At 44.9% G+C, this 19670-nt stretch overlaps 1 protein-coding gene across 4 annotated transcripts in view; it reads left to right on the top strand.

Annotated features, from left to right (window-relative positions):
• CHD7 (chromodomain helicase DNA binding protein 7) overlaps nucleotides 1-19670 on the top strand; it is a 212373-nt gene that overhangs the window by 16986 nt on the left and 175717 nt on the right. For 2 of the 4 annotated variants that reach the window (XM_019752431.3, XM_019752430.3), the window contains exon 1: nucleotides 6210-6547. The exons of 1 other annotated variant lie outside the window; for it this stretch is intronic. The gene's annotated coding sequence lies outside the window, so the exon portion shown is untranslated. Of the gene's footprint in view, nucleotides 1-6209; nucleotides 6548-6972; nucleotides 7234-19670 lie in introns of those variants that run through there. One more of the 4 variants, XM_074318931.2, reaches the window with a different exon arrangement.

Raw genomic sequence — 19670 nt, 5'->3', positions numbered from 1 at the left:
CCTTTCATATTGATCTTCATGAGTTTTCTTCAGTGGCTTTTCTTTTGATGTCTTCCTTTATTTTATTATTTTTTTCTATTCTAAACATGTTTTATATAGATAAGCAATGTTACCCAGTGAATCACTCCTCTGGGCAGTCATGCAGTTTCCTGCTCCCGTCACACTGATTCTGGGCTTGCCCACATGACTCGCTTTGGCCAGTGGAATATCGGCAAACGTGAAGCCAGCATACGCGTGATAAGTGATGGTGTTTGGGGGCCTGCCTTTTCAGAACACCCCTCAGAGACTGCCATAGCATCTGGATGACTGAGATGAAAGACCAAGTTGAGCAAAAGGAGAGGGGAAGGGAGAGGGAAAAGGAGGAGAGAGGGAGAGAGAGGGAGAGGGAGAGAGAATCAACTATCCCAGGGTTTCCAGCTAAGCCCAACTCCCAGCCAACCCACCAGCTAAATAATACATTTTTAAGTCGCTAAGTTTGGGCTGGTTTGACATACAGTGATAAATAACAGAAAACATGGTATTTTAAAGATTCCCGTTGCCAGCCTGCTTTTGTCTCATGTTACATGGTTTTCCAAGCAACGTCATCCGTTCTGACAGATTTAGGTACCGTTCATACCTCCTAATTCTTACACCACCTTTCTAGACCACAGCAGTCTTCTGAGTTCTCATCTCTTACTGGGCATCCCACTTGAACATTCCATGGATCACCTCCAATTTCCACACCAAAGTCCTGTGTTTTTCCACAAACTGCTCCCACTCTGCCCCTTAGTCTTTATCACGGTTAATAATGCAACTAGTTACCAGTCACTCACGGAGGAGCCTTAGAAGTGAATCTTCACCCCTCCGGTTTATTCAGTTGCTCACAACCAGTCACCAAATCGTAACAAATAGGTCACCTAAACATCTCTCACATTTACTTGTTTATCTCCAGCACCTTGAATGTGGTCCTGCTCAGGGGCTTCCTCATATACTTTGACCATCACCAATGTCTTCTCACGGTCTCCCTGCCCAGCCAACACATCCATATTTCTCCTGAGCATTTTCCTGCTGGCAATCCTTTCATGGATCCTTGTCACCTATGGGATAAGATAAATATTTCTAAATATGCTACATTCCATCCTTCCTTCCTGGCCTTTCCCTGTGTGTGCTGTGCTCTGAGCCAGACTCTCAGTGCCAACACTAGCCATCTGCCCCATGGCTGTCTCAGACAGTTTTCCTGCCTGGTGTCGCTCCCCACCCCTGCCATCTGCAGGGTCCTGGGAGACTCAGTTTAAATATCACATCCTCTGTGAAGCCCCCGCTTCCTTATCAGAGGAGAAGCAAAATTCTTCTTCAGACCTATCGCTGTACCCAATAATACCATGATGGTATACACTTCAGCTGTAATGACATGCTTAAATGTCTGTCACCCCTTATAGATTCAGAGAGCTCCTCCGAGGCAAGGGATTGCTTTCTTTTTATTTTTGCAGCACCCAGCACAGTGTGTGATGGCCAGCAACTGCTCAATAACTACTGGATGAATGACACTATATTTTCCCATTTTACATGTTTTGTAGAAGTATGTTATCATAATTGGCTAAGTTAGTACAATACATTTCCACTTTAGTCTAGAAATGGAGACAGTGAGAGACTTGAGGTATTGCCTAATATTACTTAGGATAAGTTTGGTGACAACGAGTCACGGAATCTCAGAGTTGGGAATTCTGGAGAAATAGGGTAAGAGGCTCGGTCCCGGGTGGCGGCGGGAGCCATGTCGGGACCACTGCCTCCACACCCCCACATAGAGCACCCCCTTCCTCTACCACAGAGCGGAGTGGAGCTGCAGTTCTGCCTCATCTTCCCTATGGGCTGGCAGCCCACATGACAAGCGTTTAGTAACGTCTTCAGTCTGAACAGCACAAAAAGCTGGTAATTGCTTTTATGTCTTCCCTTGTCTTGCCTTATGAGGTCCTTCTCACTTTTTTCCCTGCTTCAGGCCTATTTCCCACATCCTTCACCTCATTGTAGAGAGCTTTCTAAGTACTGATCTGGCTTGTTACTTGCTGGCTGAGCTCTTCAGTGACTCTCCAAAGCCTTTGGAGTAAAGTCTAGAGCTCTCCTTGGCCCTATGTGCGTCTCTAGACTAATCTACTAACTCCCCACCCCACCATTTATGGAAGGCCCTCTGTCAGCTGGGGGTACTAAAAGACAAGACACCGCCATTGCCCCCAAGTAGCTCACAACCCAACAAGAAGATAAAACAGAAATTAATTATAATTTAATGTAAGCCAGCATTGATGAAGGTGGGCACCTTTGGGGAAACAGGAAGGACAGCCAATCAATCCTGGGGGGCGGGGTGGGGAGAGTAGGGAATCGGAGAAGACTGAGGAGGAAAACTGGCCCACTCTCCATGCTCCACTCAGTAGGACATCACCTGCAGTTATCTGTACTTGCCAGGCTTTGAAACCACTAGACCTCTTTGCTGTCAGGAGTGCCCGCCCCTGCGTGTTCCAATGAACTCCTGCGCCTACTCAAGACCCAGCTCAAGCCTCCCTTCTAGAAAGACTTCTCTGGTGTCCCAGGAAGCAAGAATCGCTCCTGTCTTTATGCTGCCACAACTATGGGCTCCTTGAGGATGGGCACTAACAACGTCCTCTAAGAGAATCTGGCACATAGCAGGCATTCAATAAAACATTTGCTAGAACTTAGCTAAACATGCTGTCTCTGGGAGCCAACAGTGGCTTAGCTGGAGCCCTAGTGGCTTTCTTTCCCCTTAATATCTTGCTCTTACCAATCCTCATAGCAAGTGGTTCCCTGATGAATGGAACATGGAGGGTGAGCTGACATCTCCAACTGGATTCCTTCCCGTATGAAAGAGGGACGTTTTGCTGTTATTCCAGTGATGCAGGAAATGCTTTTTAGACTTTTCTATTTCATGCTTTCTTTGGCATTCAGACTCTAAATACCTTTGCCTTTATTTTTCTATATATTTTCAATGGCAGTAAATCTTCATCATTTAAAGGCAAATGTATTATTTGGAGCTCACCAAAATTATTTGGTGGCAAATTTGGTAAATGTTGAAGTAGAATAATAAAGTTTTTAGTGGAAAAAAGGATGTGACTTTAAAGAGAGTTATTTTCTATGACTTGCAAATTGGTTCTAACCACAGATTCAAAAGATGAGTCCCAAAAGTGCATCAAAGTTTGTCCACAATACTGGAATCAGTGTAATTTATGCAATATTTTTAAGTTCACAACATTTGGAAGAACAGATAGGGCTCCAGTTTTAAATAGGAGGTGTTCTAAAGTCAGGGTAATTTTCAGTTGTTTTGGATATGTACATGCTCCTCCCCCGCATAAAGTATTATCAGTTGATACATTACGGCTATGTTCCCCAACAAAGACGGATATTTATTTGTCTAGGCAGTAATGTAGCTGAACTACGTCAGTTAGCGTTAGAGTTCTTGGAAGAGACTTTTCATTTCAGGGGGTCTAGAAAACCTCTTTGTAACGAGTCAAGTTGTCTTTGGTATTTTTCTCAACTGTTTTCTGCAGGCGCCCACTCCATCCTTTAATGCCCCACCTCTCAGGTCTACGGAAACTTCACTGACCTCTGGCTACAGTGAACTCATGTCTGTCCTATTCCTCAAGGGCTCAAACACCCAAATCATCATTTTCTCTTACCACTAAATCAAAACTACTTACCCATTAGACTGTAAACTCCAATAGGGCAGGCATTTTGGTTTGTTTTGTTCACTAATGTATCTCCAGCACCTAGAACGATGACTGGAATCTCTTAGGCACTCAACGTTGAATGAATGAATGAATGAATGAATGAATGAATCTTTAAATTTGTCAGTCTCAGCTAGTGTTGGGAGGAAAACAACCTATTGAACTAACTTACACTCATCTGTGAATAACCAGGGGTCCCTTATCTCTCCCTAAGGTATTTACATACTTAAAGGGAAAGATTGTGAATTCAAATTATTCTCACTGGGAAAACTTCAATAGTGAAGCAAATGGAGAGGAAACATTCAAGGCTAAAGGTAGTGGGGGGTAGGAGCTAGGATTTAAGTAGGCCAGAGCTGCCTAGGAGTGCGCCCCTGAAGCTTTCTTCTTTTCAAGGCCCCTTGAGCTCTGCACAAGCAACAGCATCTAAAAGCTTAGAGACTTCTCCATCATGGCTGTCAGGACAGTGGCGAAGAGGAGGGAGGTTAAATCAGAGAGGGCTGTAGGGCTGTTTGTTTCCATTTTGAGCTTTATATGTACTATTTTACCACTTCCCCTGTTTCTAAAGGAAGTATCCTAACTTTCTAGTTAAATATACAAGGGCACAGGGGGATCTCCTTATAGTCGCTTAATACTATTTGTTGATTAAATGTTAATTAATATACTTTCACTAAATGTAGATGTCAGTTTTTTAGCTTGTAAATTGCCTTGAAATATATGCACATCTGACAGTGAGGTGGGGTATACTGTAAAAGATAAATAATTCCTTTTAAGCCACTTTTATGTTCTCTAATACAGTCAGGTATTAATGATTTCTTTGTAGACATGTGCCCTGTCTTTAACCCACATCTCCCTCCTACTTCTCTCTCTCTCTCTCTCTCTCTCTCTCTCTCTCTCTCTCTCTCTCTCTCTCTCTCTCTCTCTCTCTCTCTCACCCCAAAGCACTGCCCCCATATTCTTTCATTGAGAGATGTAAACTTAATGGGTATGTAAACCTAATCTCAGAGTTCTGATTCTTGGTTTATGGTATGGGACTATGAAGAGGTAGAAGTGGATTTTAGTGTTTTCCAATATTTTAAGGTCACAGTTTTGTATAGTGTCAATCTCTCTGTTGTTTATCTGTAAATCCTTTGGATGAATCATTTACCTCTTTTAATCAAACTCAGTTATTGAATAGTTGTAGTAGTTATCCAACAAAATAGTTTTGATTGCTGTTTTGTCCAAAGAGAAATATTGAAATTACAGTCTTAGCATGACAGGTGGTGAATGAGGAGAAAGTACATTTTGCATAGTTTTGTAATTTTCTCAGTTTATTCTGGAGTCCAATAATACTCAGTCACTTTAGTCTGTATTTACTATAGCACTACTTTTGGTTGCTATAAGTTTCTTCCTTGATTTAAAAACAAATGTAATCTTTAACCTGATAAAATCATCTTAAAGTATACAATTGTTGATGGCTTAAAAGAATTATAATTGCTCAGAATTTTGCACATGAAACGTGTTTGAGAAATGTTTGTAGAGCTAGCTCCTAAAAGGAAAATTAGTAAAAGAAAAATTTCTCCAGGTTTAATATTCATTTTGTACCGGGAAGAGAAATAGAATAAAAGGCTTGGATATTTAAGGCTCGGAGATCATATAAAAGTGTCATTTTTGCCAAAGGATGATTAAAACATTCTAGTCCTGACACGTTTAATAATGGGCACACAACCTATTTCTTTGTTTCATAACCATTGCGCTCTCTCTCCCTTTTTTGGCATGGTAACAAATTCAACAAAATCAACGCCATCTAGTTAAACTTTTTGATTTAGTAGTGGATCGGGCTGTCCTGTCAACGAGGAGGCAGGAAAAGCAATGTGGGGAGGCAGGATAAATGTATTTGAAATGGAATGTGTCCATTCTAAATAATTTCATGTGGGAAAATAATTTCAAGTTGAAGGATAATTACAGAAGAGACATGCAAACCCTTGCAGGCGCTGCTTTCCGCGTAGCCTTGGAAACCCCTCGCTGTGGCCGGAGGACCGCTGCTGGCTCGGAGCCGCCGCTTCCTGCCCCGGGGCGGCGCACCCTGACTCCGGGAAGGTGCCGCGCGGGGAAACGTGGCACCCTCTCCAGCCCGCGCCCGGGGCGCTGCCGAGCGGCGGCCGAGCGCTCGGAGGAGCCCTGCCAGCCAGGCTGCGCGGCGGCCGCGCACCGGCCGGCGGGCAGAACCGCCCGCAGCGCCGGCGCCCGCCCGCGGACGGGAAGTGGCGCCCGGCCCGCCCTCCGCCGCCCGCGGCCCGGCAGCCCCGCACCGCCCCCTTTCTCTCGGCCTCTCCCTCGGCCTCCGCCACCCCGGCCGAATTCTTGCATAAATTATGCCAGGCGCGCCTGACGTCAGGTGGCGGCGCGCGGGCGCGGCGCGCAGGGAGCCGGTGGCGGGCGCGCGCGGCCCCGCGATCTCGGGCGCGCGCGGCGTGCCGGGTGCGCGCAGGCGCTGGCGTGCTGGGGCCGCGGCGGCGGCGGCGGCGGCGGCGGCGGCGGCAGCGGCGGCGGCGGCGGCGACGGCGGCGGCGGCGGCGGCGGCGGCGCGGGGGTTGAGCCGTGGTAGTGCGGGCGCGCTCGTGCTCGGGAACTATCGGATTAAACTTGAATCGAGTGAAATTACACAAAGGAGCGCCGCTGAGGAGGCGGCCCGGGGACCCGGAGACCCTGAAACTCGCCAGAGCCCCGTTCGCCCTCGGCCAACTCCGCGCCCGTGGATCAGCCCCCCGGCCGCGGCCGCCCAGCCAACTCCGGAGCCCGCTCTGCGTTTTGTTTCCCCCTCGGCACCGGCAAGCGGAGGAGCCCGACCGACCGACCCGGTGAGCGCGAGAGTTCGCCGGTCGCCTGCGGGAGGGGCGGCGGCGGCAGGAAATCGCTCCGGGCCGGGGCCGGGGCCGCGCGAGGAGTTGGGAGCGAGGAGTTGGGCGTGTGCGGGGCGAGGGGCGAGGGCGGGCGGGGGCCGGGGCCGGCGCAGGAGCGCAGCACCGCCCGTGCCGTGTCGCCGGCGTCGCGGTCCGCGGGGCCCGAACCCGCGCCCCGAGCGCCGCCCGGCGCCCCAACTTTGCCTGCGTTCGCGGGGTCGGCGGCGGCGGCGGGGGCGCGCGGTCCGGCCGAGGGTCACTTCCTCGCATGTAAATGGCTTTTTGTTGTGCTGCCGGCGTGGGGGGGGACGGGGGACAGGAGGGAGCGTGTCTGCGCGCGGGGGAGCGCGAGCGCGTTTCCTCCCGCCGGCGCCGAGCACGAGTTGCCGGCTCCATTCGAAAGAAAAAGGAAGGAGGAAAAGTTGGGCTCCAACTCAAGTGCGAGTGGGCGATGGGCGCGCGGGCGCGGGGCGGCTGAGCGGCGGCGGCTCGGGGACGGCGGCGACCCCCGCCTCCCGCCCCCGCCCCCAGCTCCGGACCGACCACGCCGCGCTCGCCGGGAGCGGCGGCCGCACGGGCGCGAACAAAGTGCGTCCCTCCTGGCGCGGCGGCGCCGGCCCGCGCGGGGACGACCACCGGGCGAGGTGGGTCGGCGGCGGGGAAAGTACGCGGGGCTCCGCGTGGGGCGGGGGCGGCACGAACACGCGGCGCCGGGGGCGTCCCGAGCCCAGCCCTTGCCGGCCGCGGAGTTGCGAGCCCGGAGCCAGGGGCTCCCGGGGCTCCCCGGCGACTCCCAAGTGCGCGAGGAGGAGAAGAAAGGGAGTGGGGCCGGGGCGAGCGCGGGGAGGCGCGGCGAGGAGGGGACCCCACCTTGCCGAGCTGGCCGGGCCAACGGCGGCGGCGGCGGTGGCTGCATAATAGCGACTCTAACCCCCCGAGGGCTACTCGGTTCCCCCACCCCCGAGCCCGCCGTTGGGGGGGGGGTCACCAGGTGGCCCCCGAGGTGGCCTGGGTGCGCTCTGCTCCAGCAGAGATCCGCCGTTCGGAGCGTGAACGGCGGAGGTGGCTGGAGGCCAAGCGGTCAGCGGGGAGAGGAAGGAGGGCGGCGGGGAACGCGTTGTTTGTTTGGTTCGCACCCGGGACTGGGCTCGCCCGGGGTGCGGGGGCGCGGGCACCCTGTGGGCTGCGGTGCGGGGCGTCCGCATCCGCGCGGGGCAGCGCGGCCCGAGGGCCGAGGGAGGGCGGCGGATCCCGGGCGGCAGGGGGGGTCGGGAGGCTCCGGGGAAGGAGCCGCCGGCCCCGAGCAGCCATCATTACCGAGCCGCCTTTCTCCGGATGGCTCTGCCTCGAGGAGCCCCGCGCTGTGGGAGCGCACCCCAAACTCTCGGCCGGCCGCCCGCTTTGTGAGCGCCCCCGTAGAGCGGGCAGCGCGGGGAGTGCTCCTGCTCTGGGTCGGACGGTTTTCCCGGAGGTCACTTTTAGAAACTGTTCACGCCTCGATTTTAAACTAGTTTTTCCCCCTCTTCTGCACAGACAATGGACAAAAGAAAAGTAGCAACCCACATGGAGAGTTTCCTTTTGAATTGCTAGAATTAGATACACTATCCAGCTCTCCACTTGCTAAGTATACTTTTTAGTTCACCATTGTATATTATCCAGCTATCGATTTAAATAACTTATCATGAAATATGCCCATCTTCTGGTCTTGATTTCTGGGATGTAGTAAACATTTTAATTTATTATTCAAGGATTATGTGAAGGCCCTGATTTTTATTTTTAAAAATATTAATTTAAGCCGTCTTTGCAGTGGGCAATATACCTTTCAAAGAGGTTGAGTGTATTTCCCCCCAATTCTCTCCTAATAAGGGGAGGGGGGAGTACTCACTATGCGTAATAATCAAATTGCAAAAAAACAAAAATCCCTCTTTATTTCCTCAGATCTATTCTAACGATGACCAAAAAAGAAAAAGAAAAAAGAAAAAATCTTAGTGACTATGCCCTCAGCTGCATGGGAACCTGATTTATCCCAGTTACAATTCCATTTAGGTTGTAGTAATGTGTAAGTACTGGGTCATTCTTATTTCAGAAACAACTTGAGCAGTGATTTTATGAAGTTGAATCCGTCTCCCAGCCTCCAGTGTACATCTGTCGCGGAGTGTTTTTGTCTTGCTGTTGCACAACAGAAGCCCTCCAGTCTTTACCCTAAAATGGCAGCTTTCATTTGACTGGGGCCCATTCATTGACAATGATAATAAAGAGGCTGAAAGCTAGATGCTTGGGGCACGGAGCACAACTCGGTTTGCCTTTCTAGGTGATAAGTAGGAGACATTTTATGTCTTCCAAATTTGCTCAGGAAAAGTTTATTTTTCCCTGAAAAAAATCTGGACTGTAGAAAAAAAGTTACAAAGTAAACAGTTTGGAAATGGAAGGGGGCTTGCAGCAAATTTTAGGAACTAAATTTTCTTATTTTGCCAAATAGTCGAAATATGGCATTCCCCCCTTTTTGGTAACCTGATAAAGGGACATAATGGCTCTTTGTAAGGCTTTAACAGGTGAATTTCCTCACCCTGGCACTCAAGAATTGTTTTCTAGCACTGTGGACTTTATCATTTATATCCTCTTGATATTTTCTATTCTCCTTCTGTGCAAGCCAGTAAATTGAAGTTTGATGAATTCTAGTCTAGGTTTTTCAAGATTCAAACGAGTTTCTAGATAAGAAATGAATAATAAAAAAAGATTGGTATGTGAATTCCAAACTCTACTTTGGTTTAATCAATGGGTTTATTTTTAAGTTAATTAAAACAATTTCTGTGTCTGAACACAAATTAGGGCAGAGAAATGATACAAGCTGTATATAGGTAATGGTGGCAGTTAAAAACTCAAATACTTTACTCTTTTGAGGAAAAGTAACACATTTTCAAGGTGAAAGTATAGAAGTCAAGTTTAAAGTAATGTGTCTAGTAACTTTAAAATAGTACTTTCATAGATTCACCTGTATTTGATCTAGTTTTTAATCTATTGGATTTATAGGACCAATTCCAAAACTTGTTTCATGAGTGTTACTTTTATTGGATTAAAATGAATACATGAGTACTTTTTAATACTTTGGCTAAGAAATGTTAAAACTTTTTCTTCATACAGACCCAGTCAATAATGTAATATTTGTAGTATAATTTTTAAGCAGTTAGTTCAAAAGAAAGAATATTTTCTTCTATGAGAGAATACGGTCTGAGGACTCCTGTGTACATGCTATGTAACAAACGCCTAAGAACAGTCTACCTGCCAAGTTTAGAGTTGTTATTTCAAATTTAGGCTAACAGCATTTTATTCCTTGTGCTTAAGAAAGGTTGCTTGCCATGTAGTCACATCCATTTACCGTGTTTCCCTCGAAATAAGACCGGGTCTTATATTAAGTTTTGCTCCAAAAGACGCATTAGGGCTTATGTTCAGGGGATGTCATTGCTGAAAAACCATGCTAGGGCTTATTTTTCTTTAGGTCTTATTTTCAGGGAAACAGGGTAGTTACTGTTGATTCAGCAATCACTGGCAAGCTTTCAGAGTGTAAAACGACAAATGAAGAGTTAGTGCTTTCCCGCAGAGAGTTTACCATCTAGTAGGAAAGAGAGTGTTCTACGATGTAGGTAACCAGACACTCACGTTTAACTTTGAAGATTAACTTTAGAGGTAGTAGTTATCTTTTAGCCTTTATTATCCACATATGGCCTTTTGGGTTTGATAGCAGATACCGTGGCCATCTTATAAACATCTATAAATAAGGCATTGCAAGAATAAAAATGCTTAGTCAGGGCTGGGCAAAGTGTGTGACTACAAAAAAATGGCCCTTAAAACTTTAGCTTTGTAATAAAGTGATTCACTTCCAGTATTCCAGGGCTTTCTAGATGTGAACAAGCATTAAAATAGGTATTGGTCACATAGCTAAATTCAGTAAAAAAGGTGGAGAATTTGGGGAGATGTTGAGGTGATGTCAGGAACACATTGGCCATGTGACTCTTTGTCTTGTTCATTCACACGGACACATTTGTGTATCTTTTTTAAAAAGCGATTTTTTTTATGCCATTAGAAATTCAGATTTTAGTGTTATGTCTTATGAGGTTTCTAAAGCCATTATAGCTTTATACTTTGGAAGATAAAAATTTCCTTTTTTCTCTAGAAAACTGTTATTTTGTCTTAGTTCTCAAAAAAGAGGTGGCATTCAAAGATGAAGGATGATGTTAAAATATAAAAGAAATTGGGAGTAAATGGTTGCTTGATTTTTCTACAAAAATATGAAGATATAATGATTTCATTTGAGTATTACTCAGGTCGGGTTGCAATTATGGCAGAAGTCCATAGCTGATTATGGTGGTAGTTAAGAACTGGGAAGGTAATTAACACTGTTACTGCTCTTTTATTATTTTACGTTTATCAATATATTAAAAAATCTTAAATGAAATCACACCTGTATGATACAAATAATAAATAGGAAATCATAAGGATATTAAGTAGAAATTCATCTTGTAGTCATTAGTGAATCTTTGGGTGTTTGGAGCATAAGGACCTTAGAGAGCTAGTCCAACTTTCTCGTTTTACAGAATAAGAAACTAAAGCCCAGAGAGATTAATTAAATGAGTTGCCTCTGGCTGGCCACCCAGTTATTGCAGAGCTGTCGCGATCACAGCGGTCTTCCTGGTGCCCAGCTCTGTGCTGGTACAGGGCAGGCACTGGGCTTGTCTTTGTAGGATGTCTGAACGTACTGGCTCTGGAAGAGTCTTGCTCTCTCCTTCATGTACTGACTCAAAAGGAACTTGTGGGTTAAGAACCCTACAGCATATGCGAACATAGCTCTTAAAGGTGTTCTTAAGCCAACAATCATTTATTTGCCTCTACTGTGTAATGGTTTGGAGGGTTTTTTTGGGACAGGGGTGGAAACTATGATTATCCATCTAGAAAAATGCAGAGATAATTATTCCAAGATTTGATTATTGTTTTCATTTTAGAAGAATGTATTCATTACCATTACTAGATTCCTGTACCTTTTAACTACTAATGTTAGGTGACTGCAAACATGATTGTACTCTCAGTGAAGTGTTTTTGGAGCATTCCGTTTTTTACTGTGAAAATTAAAAAACTATCCTTTTAAAAAGAAACATAATGCAGAATAATAATGAAGCGGCAGAACGTGGTAGTTGAAGGCTGATTGGTCCTTGGACTTGTTTGCTTAGGCCAGTGTGGAATCAGAGACACGTTTCTTTAGTGGCCGTTTCGCCTCTCACTCTTGCTGTAGGTGTTAGGCTTGGCTCTAGTGGCACGTGACTCGGGACTGCGACCAGTTTTCCTATTTCATCTGTTTTCTTTTAAAAAATGTTTTTTATTAAATTTATTGGGGTGACTTTGGTTAGTAAAATTATACAGGTTTCAAGTGTACGTTTCTGTAATATATCTATATATTGCATTGTGTTCACCACCCAGAGTCAGTTCTCCTTCCATCACCATATATTTGATCCCCTTTACCCTCTTCTACCACCTCCATCCCCCTTTACCCTCTGGTAGCCACTAAACTGTTGTCCGTGTCTATGGGTTTTTGTTTCTTTGTATTGTTCGTTTGTTGTATTTAGTTTTACATCTCACATATGCGTGAAGTCATATGGTTCTCGACCTTTTCTGACTGACTTTACTTAATGTTTCATCTGTTCTGTTGTTCATCGATTCAAGCACTTATTGGGTATCTGTTACCTGATGCTAGGTTTTATAAGTTAGGGACACAGTGGGGCCATGAGAAGACATGGCAGGCTCACACAAAAAATAGCCAGAGCTACTGCTGTACCATAGGTGGTGTGCAGCGGATGCCAACAGGAATGAGAGTGACGTGGGAGTCACCCAGCTATGAAGGGCATTACCTCTGAGGAAGTGACTTTAGCACTGCCATCCAAATCATGGTAGAAGAAGGGGTATTGGCAGCCAACCTGGAGGAAGGCAGTGTGTTGGAGTCTACAGAGAGCAGCTAGATGAGACTCAGAAGGCAAGCAGAGGCCAGCTTGGGCAGGGCTTACAGGATGCGGAATTGGGGATTTTAAAAAAGCAGCAGAGCCACTGATGGGTGTAAGCAGTGCTTAACATGAGCAGACTTGTATTTTGAAGATTGAATTGGTGGGTGTGGCAGAGAAGGGTGAATAGGTTGGGAACCGCATCCTGCGTCCTGCTGTGCTTAATGGGATGGGGAAATAATGGTTTGGACCAGACTGATGGCCATGGAGATGGAGCAGAATGACAGATTGGAGAAATCCTTAGGAGTTTCAGTGAATAGGACTTGAGGACAGATTTGTTCTCAGGGAGAAGGTATCAGGAAATGTAGGTTTCTAGTGTATTCCCTGCTTGGCTGGCAATGTTCTTCACTGATGCAGGGAGCCCCTGATGACCAGGTTTGAGGAGGAGGTTCATGAGTTCTTGCAGCCTATGACTGACGTAGTCAATAGTGGACCATGATACCATTGTTTCAGCCTTCTTTCGGTGGCTAGTGGCATTCCAGAACTTTCCAAAATAATTTGCTAGGTTCCCCTAAAAGATGTTGGTGAATGGCGAGCCCACCAAGGATTGCTGGTGGGGTTAGGGTCAATGAAACCGGAGCAGGGAGGGAAATTTTGTTCCTTGCCTACTATGTAGCACTTTGCTTGTTCCTTGCCTACTATGTAGCACTTTGCTTGTTCCTTGCCTACTATGTAGCACTTTGCTTGTTCCTTGCCTACTATGTAGCATTTTGTATGCATTTGCTCATCCTAGACTGGGGCTGGAATCCTAGGGGAAGCCGACTTAGCCACATTTTGTTCTTTTGTATCTCCGCATTCTGGAAGCCGCTTTCTGTTGCTAGTTATGTATTAGGACCACGTCCTTGGGCTCCCAACAGATGAGCTGCTCGGTCCCACTGTGCTCTCAGTGGAAGGAGTTGTGTTTTAGGAGCTGGTTGCAGTCATACATGGGTGTGGGGGAAATTAATACATTACTTAAATGATTGTGGAGAAAAATACCATGCTTGGTCAGAATACTTACCTGATTTTTAGTGGTGTGTGTGTGTGTGTGTGTGTGTGTGTGTGTGTGTACTTCTCTATATAAGTTATCTTAAAAGTCACTTTGTTCATTTATTATAAAGGGATTATATAACGTAGTTGGTAGTAAATGAGAGGCATTGATAAATCCAGAAAAGCTTCTAAGCTGCTGCCTTTAATGTTCTTTTAGATAAATTATGAAAACGCTGAACATTTATCTTGAAACAATTTTTTTGAGGGAAGTGTTTATATTTTTGTTTTGCCAGTTTATATAGGTAATAATTTCATCCATTTATTTTGGTTTTAGGTCAGACTTTGACGTTGATGTGCATAAAGACTTCCTTCCGGGAGCTCGTTGTCGTTGGTTAGGGGTCTGTTTCGTACGCACTATTACTGACGTTGTTTCTCCTAGGCCTTTCTCGAGGCCGCCATGACTCGGTCAAATCCATCCTCCTTGCTGTCTCCTTCAGGGTAGGCAAGAGTGTGTGGCTTTACAGGTTAATTTAGGGACTTACATTGGTTGTAGGGACATGCTTCACTGGCGGGTTTTACTTTCGCCTCTAGTGGTTTTGAGGGATTATTTGAATAAATTTAAAATTCAGAGGTAGCAATGTTCCCATGTGGTGGAATAGTAGAAAAGCTTGGTGTGCTGACTTAGCTCCAGATAGAGTTGTGTCAACTATTCTGTAGCAATTACAACTGATACTGTTTCTTCAACTTTCTAGTTTTTAATTTTTCAAAAAATTTTAAAAAGTATTTGTTTTTTTGTTTGGTTTCATCAACAATGTATTATAGTTTAATAAGAAATCATTGTCTTCTGAAAGGTGTAAATACTAAATGGAAAGCTACATGCAGGTTCCTGTGATGTGGGTTTTAGTGGAAGAATAAAGAGGATGTTTATTTGGGGCTGATTCCCCCACCCCCACCCTTCAGCAGTGGCCCATGAAGCAGCAAATTTGAGTTTTCCACCATGTATCTCATCAACGTGGGGGTCAGGCAAAGAGCTACTGTTACTGTGGCTGAATGGGGGACCACAGGACCTGGGGTGCCACACCGAGTCTTTGTGTTGGGAAAGGCAGGGCATTAGACACGTGTGTTAGGTTTGACATGCCACTTCCTCTCCTTGGCCGCCTTCACTTAAAAGTCAGATGTTTCTACCTCCTATTTGCATTACATCTGAGAAAGGGTACGTCGTGCCTCGGTAATTCATTCTCCCCTAGTTCTGTGGTAAGTTGGGGGACTATAACCGATTAAAGAGTCTGTTCTTTTTTTATTCTTCTGAAACTGAAAACATTTTAGAATCTGTTTTGTTGATACACAATTAGCAAATGTACATATTATTTTAACACAGCTAAAAACTATCATCTTTCACATACATGTAGCAGGAAAATAGTGAGAAGTCCCTCGCAGAGTTGCATGCATGCCTTTAGTTTCCAAGGCAGTGCTTGCCATTACAGTAAATGAATAATAAAGTGAATTTTAGCATAGGTGTGCAATAAAAAATATGCCTAGGTTGGTGATGTACTTTAAAGTGTATGGGTCTAGAAATTATTTATGGATGGGACTAACAGTATATTGAAATTGTTAAGCCTAGATCATCAAGGTGAACGTAAAAAAAAAAATCTCTATTGCAGTATTTTATGTTCTTGTATACTTGACCTTGTTTGTGCTTGAAATTTTGCTTTGGCCAATTGTAGGTATATTGATCTTGTCAGTAAAATGCAGCCTCATCTTGAGAATTTAAAAGTCTTGATTAAATTAAACAGTGTTTATTTTCTCTATTAGGTGTGTATTGGGGCACACCTAATACACACTGTTGCGTGCAGAAATAACACATTAAAAGTAACAGTAATAACCATAACCACTAACAGTTACTGAGCATTTCCTGTGACAGCTTTATGCCAAGTGTTTTAATGGATTGTTTCAGTTACTCATCAGAACAACTGAAGGAGTAGGTGGAATTATTATCCCCATTTTACAGATGAGGAGACTTGGGCTGAGAGGTTAAATTGCCCAGGGTCACACAACTCTAGCAAGCAGTGGAGGAGGAAATTGAATTCAAACTGACCATTCTCCAGAATCTGTGTAACCATCATGCCACCTTGCAGCCTAGACCAGCTTTCATCAGAGGCTTGCATCACCGCTGTCTTAACAGGCAAAGGTCCAGTAAAAATACCAGCAACACCCTGTGATCCTGTGTCATACCCTATTGCTGTGTCCTGTCACCCACGGTAGAGCTGTCCACACTTCCTGTGGTGCCCACTGTATTTATGGGGCCTGTTGGCTTGGGATGTCTCCGTACCTCAGATGACCAGGTTCCATGCGTGTCACCCTTAATTCTCTTTCTGTCCCGTGGAGATGAAGAGAACAATGGTTCTTGAGGAGGTTTTATTCTGTGGCTGAGAACTTGAATTGTGACTTCAGATCGAGTGAATCATAAAAATGGAAATAATGTTATCAACTACTCACAAGGATGGTAGGAGATTAGATGAGGAGCTCCATCTAAAGCACTTAGTATCGCATCTGGCATATTTAGTGAGTCGTTTCTATTATTATCACCTCACTCTTAATCATTGAACTTATGAAACCGTGTATCTTGATTTTGTTTTTAATTTGAAAAGTCCCCATAATCCTAGATTATGACTAGAAAGAGCGAGGGGCCTGCAGTGGTGATTGGCTCTGTGATTTTCACTTTTCCTCAGGAGTAGACATCAAAATGATTATCTATATGTGTCTTTGTCCAGGTGTATAATTAGACGTTATTTACCCGATCCTCTTGTTGGTTTCACAGAGGTGATTCAGATATCCCTGCTACTAAAAACGACACAGTTGCAGGAGCAGTTTTTCTTTCTAGCTGTAAAGACGCTTACCTGCTAACTGAGTTGTGACTGTCTTGCCAGTGAACCAGTCATCCCTTCTCCCCAAACCTGCAGTTCTCCAAAATTGGTGGGTGGTGTTTGCCGGGTGATCAGTGGTGGGCATATTGCATCCGGTCTGGAATATTGGAACTTTTCAGTGTCCACCAGAGAGGTACAGGGTGTCCTCAACACTTGTAATTCTAGGTCCTCAAATTTCTGAACATTTGATTCAGCCCTTTCCTGCCAAACTTTGTTTATTGCAAAGAAGAGAGAAGATGGGATCTAAAATGAGAGTAGCTTTGGGGTTGGGGTCTAGGATATGAGCAGCAACTAGAAAGTGAGAAGACCCCTTCCTCTGGAAAGGTACGACTTTCCAAACTTGGAATTCCACTGCCATTCAGATTGCGATGAAAATTAAAGAGATGGAGTGTAGACGACTTTCATTTTATTTTAGTCGATTTTAATTTCACTTAAAAGTGACTGTTAAGGGAAAAATAAAATGGGAGCAAAGTGTAAACAGTTGATAAATGTGGATATATGGGAGTTCCTGTACTATTCTTCCATCTTTACTGCAAGTTTGAAAAACGATCAAAATCAAAAGTTTCTTAGATAACGGTGACTCTAGGACTTGATCTCAATATTTAACACTTATGGAGCATGGACTTTGCGTGAATTTGCATTTTGCTGAAACGATTTACGTAACTGTTTTCACTGAATAATCGAAGTAGGATTAATCATAACTCTGAGGCTGGAACAATAATTGCCATTTTGTAGGTGAGGAGATGAAGTTTTAGATATTGTTTAATAAATTTGCCTAACATCACAGCTATTAATGGTGGAGTTGGGACTGAATTAATGGTGGAGTTGGGACTCAAATTCAAATGGGCTCATTTAATAGCTTGTAGCATTAACCTCTCTGCGGAAATTGATTTGGATGGTCCCTGCAAAATGACCTAGGTCGTAGAAGGGTTAGGAGAGTCTGTATCAAGATATTTATTACACACCTGTGCTTTCGAGGGAGGCTGACTCCTGGAGAGAAGTTGAGAGGCTCAAGGGTGTCTATTAGTGGATTATGGTCGGAGAGGCTTCTTTTCCTTAGACCTCAGATCTTATCAATTGCAAACAGTTTCAACCTAGACACATGCTCATTGCAAGACTTCCTAGTGTTCCAGCCTTGTTTTCATTTATCAGTCTAAGATGTAGCCAGCTTCAAAGTATTCAGCTTGCTGCAGAATTGGCTTTCCTCAAAATTTCCTTACAGTGCTTATCCAAGATGTATTAATTTACTTAGCGTCTTTTTCTCACTACACAGGACTTGGATTGCCCAGGAAAGAACCCAGGATGCTACTTGGGTTCCCAGTCATAGCCTTGTTCTTCATAGATACACTAACTTGGGTGAAGAAGCCCTTGCAGACTGTTCTGCTAACACACAAGACAGCAGGCCGCCTTCCACAGCCGTGCACTGCGTGGCTTAAACAGGTGTAAAGTTCACACGTGTAAGTCACACTTACAGGTTATGGCGTGGATGTGTGTTCCATTTCCAGGAAATTTTTTAAAAAAGATAAAATCCCAAATTCAAATACTATTTTGCCTCATAGAAATATCCTATGGTGATGTATTTCTAGATTTTGTACAGGTTTATAGTTTTTTTATCTCCCTTCATGGTGAACAAGCTGTCAACTAGCTTGAGTTTAGTGAGCTTCTAGTTAAAACTTAAGTTTTGCCATTTTTGGTGCACTTAAAATTTTAATTTTTGTTTTGATTGTGTTATGTTTCAGAGTTAAGTTTATCACCAGGTTTAGTATTTTAGGTTTTCCATTTTTCCTGCCATTAAAAAAACAAAAGTGAAAATCTGGTCTGGTGTTTGAAACAAACTTCAAGTTTATAAGGAATGCTGGGGCTGGTATGGCTGCCGAGAGCATTCCATTTAGCTGCCAGGTCCAGCAGGATAAGGAAAACTCCGTCGCATGTGCTGTCAGATACTTTCACAGGGACACAACACAGTACAATAACGCAGATAATCTCTCCCCCAGTTGAGCCCACGGGTGGTGACACTGCTGTGACTGAATTGCTGGCTGCAGGCAGCGCCACCGGCTTGTACCTGGAAACTGTGTGTCGTCGTGTTTCCCTGTCCTGGTGTGGTAAACGAAGGGCAGCGTCCTGTCTGAGGACCCGCGCACGCCCAGGCTTTGGCTTGCAGAATGGTTGACCTTAAGGCTTGACTGTCATTCTGTGCAGCTCAGGCTGTTCAGAACTTAGGGAAATGCCCAGTCGTTGGCGTTACCCTTCATAGGTCACTGCCATGATAATAATGACAACAACAGTAATAGTAACCACGGTATCTTCACTTGGCAAACCTGAAAATGACTCTTTACCACCTTTACTTCCTCTAAAAAAGACTGCTTCGGCCAGCTGTTGAATCTAGTATGTGATCTGATTTGTTTCACTACAACACTAGACTTTTGATTCAAAGCTTGGTAGCATTCATACACCTACGAAATGTCCTTGTGTATCTCTTACTTTTCCAATATTCTGTTTTGTGATAGGATCCCCAGCGTCGCCTTTCCTCACTGTTTTGAGAGAGTTGCATAGAAAATGCTGTCCATCATTCCTGGGACAGAAAAGCTAAAGGGACAGTTGCTACATGTCACTGCTGGGGGCAGAGGGAACAGGCGAGCCTGGCCTTCTGCCTGTATGCTCCCGCAGCTTTTCAGCAATGATCTTATCTCTCCTCCCTTCCCCCTTCCCAGGATTCAGAAGATACAAAGTTATTTTGCAGCTATGATACACCCAGTGGTCTTTAAGGAAGAGTAGAATGGTGAGCTGGATTGAGGTAGCTTATTCATGTGTTTTCTCCAAGGGATCTGGAAAATGGGTCTGTTTTGAGGCTCTCATGTAATTATGTAAAAAGTTCATCTGGTAAAATGAGAATGACTCATAAAATAGGTATTTATTGGATCTTAGAACCAACACAGTCACCTAGGGCACTTGTGAAAAATGAGATTCTGCAACCCCAGCCAGTGTTGAATTGAAATCTCTGAGGGCCAACCCTCTGGAATCTGAATTGTTAGTTGGGTGCTTCTGAGGTACTCTGAAGTTTACAAAGCCACACCTTTATACCAATATGTTAACTACGCAGTGAATATACTGTGGAAATACAAAACAATTTAGGAAAATGGTAAC

Source organism: Rhinolophus sinicus, chromosome 7 (genome assembly GCF_057876585.1).
Source record: "Rhinolophus sinicus isolate RSI-liver-muscle chromosome 7, RSI-T2T, whole genome shotgun sequence".
In the NCBI taxonomy this organism is placed as follows: Eukaryota; Metazoa; Chordata; class Mammalia; order Chiroptera; family Rhinolophidae; genus Rhinolophus; species Rhinolophus sinicus.
This window is presented reverse-complemented; position numbering and strand designations above follow the sequence as displayed.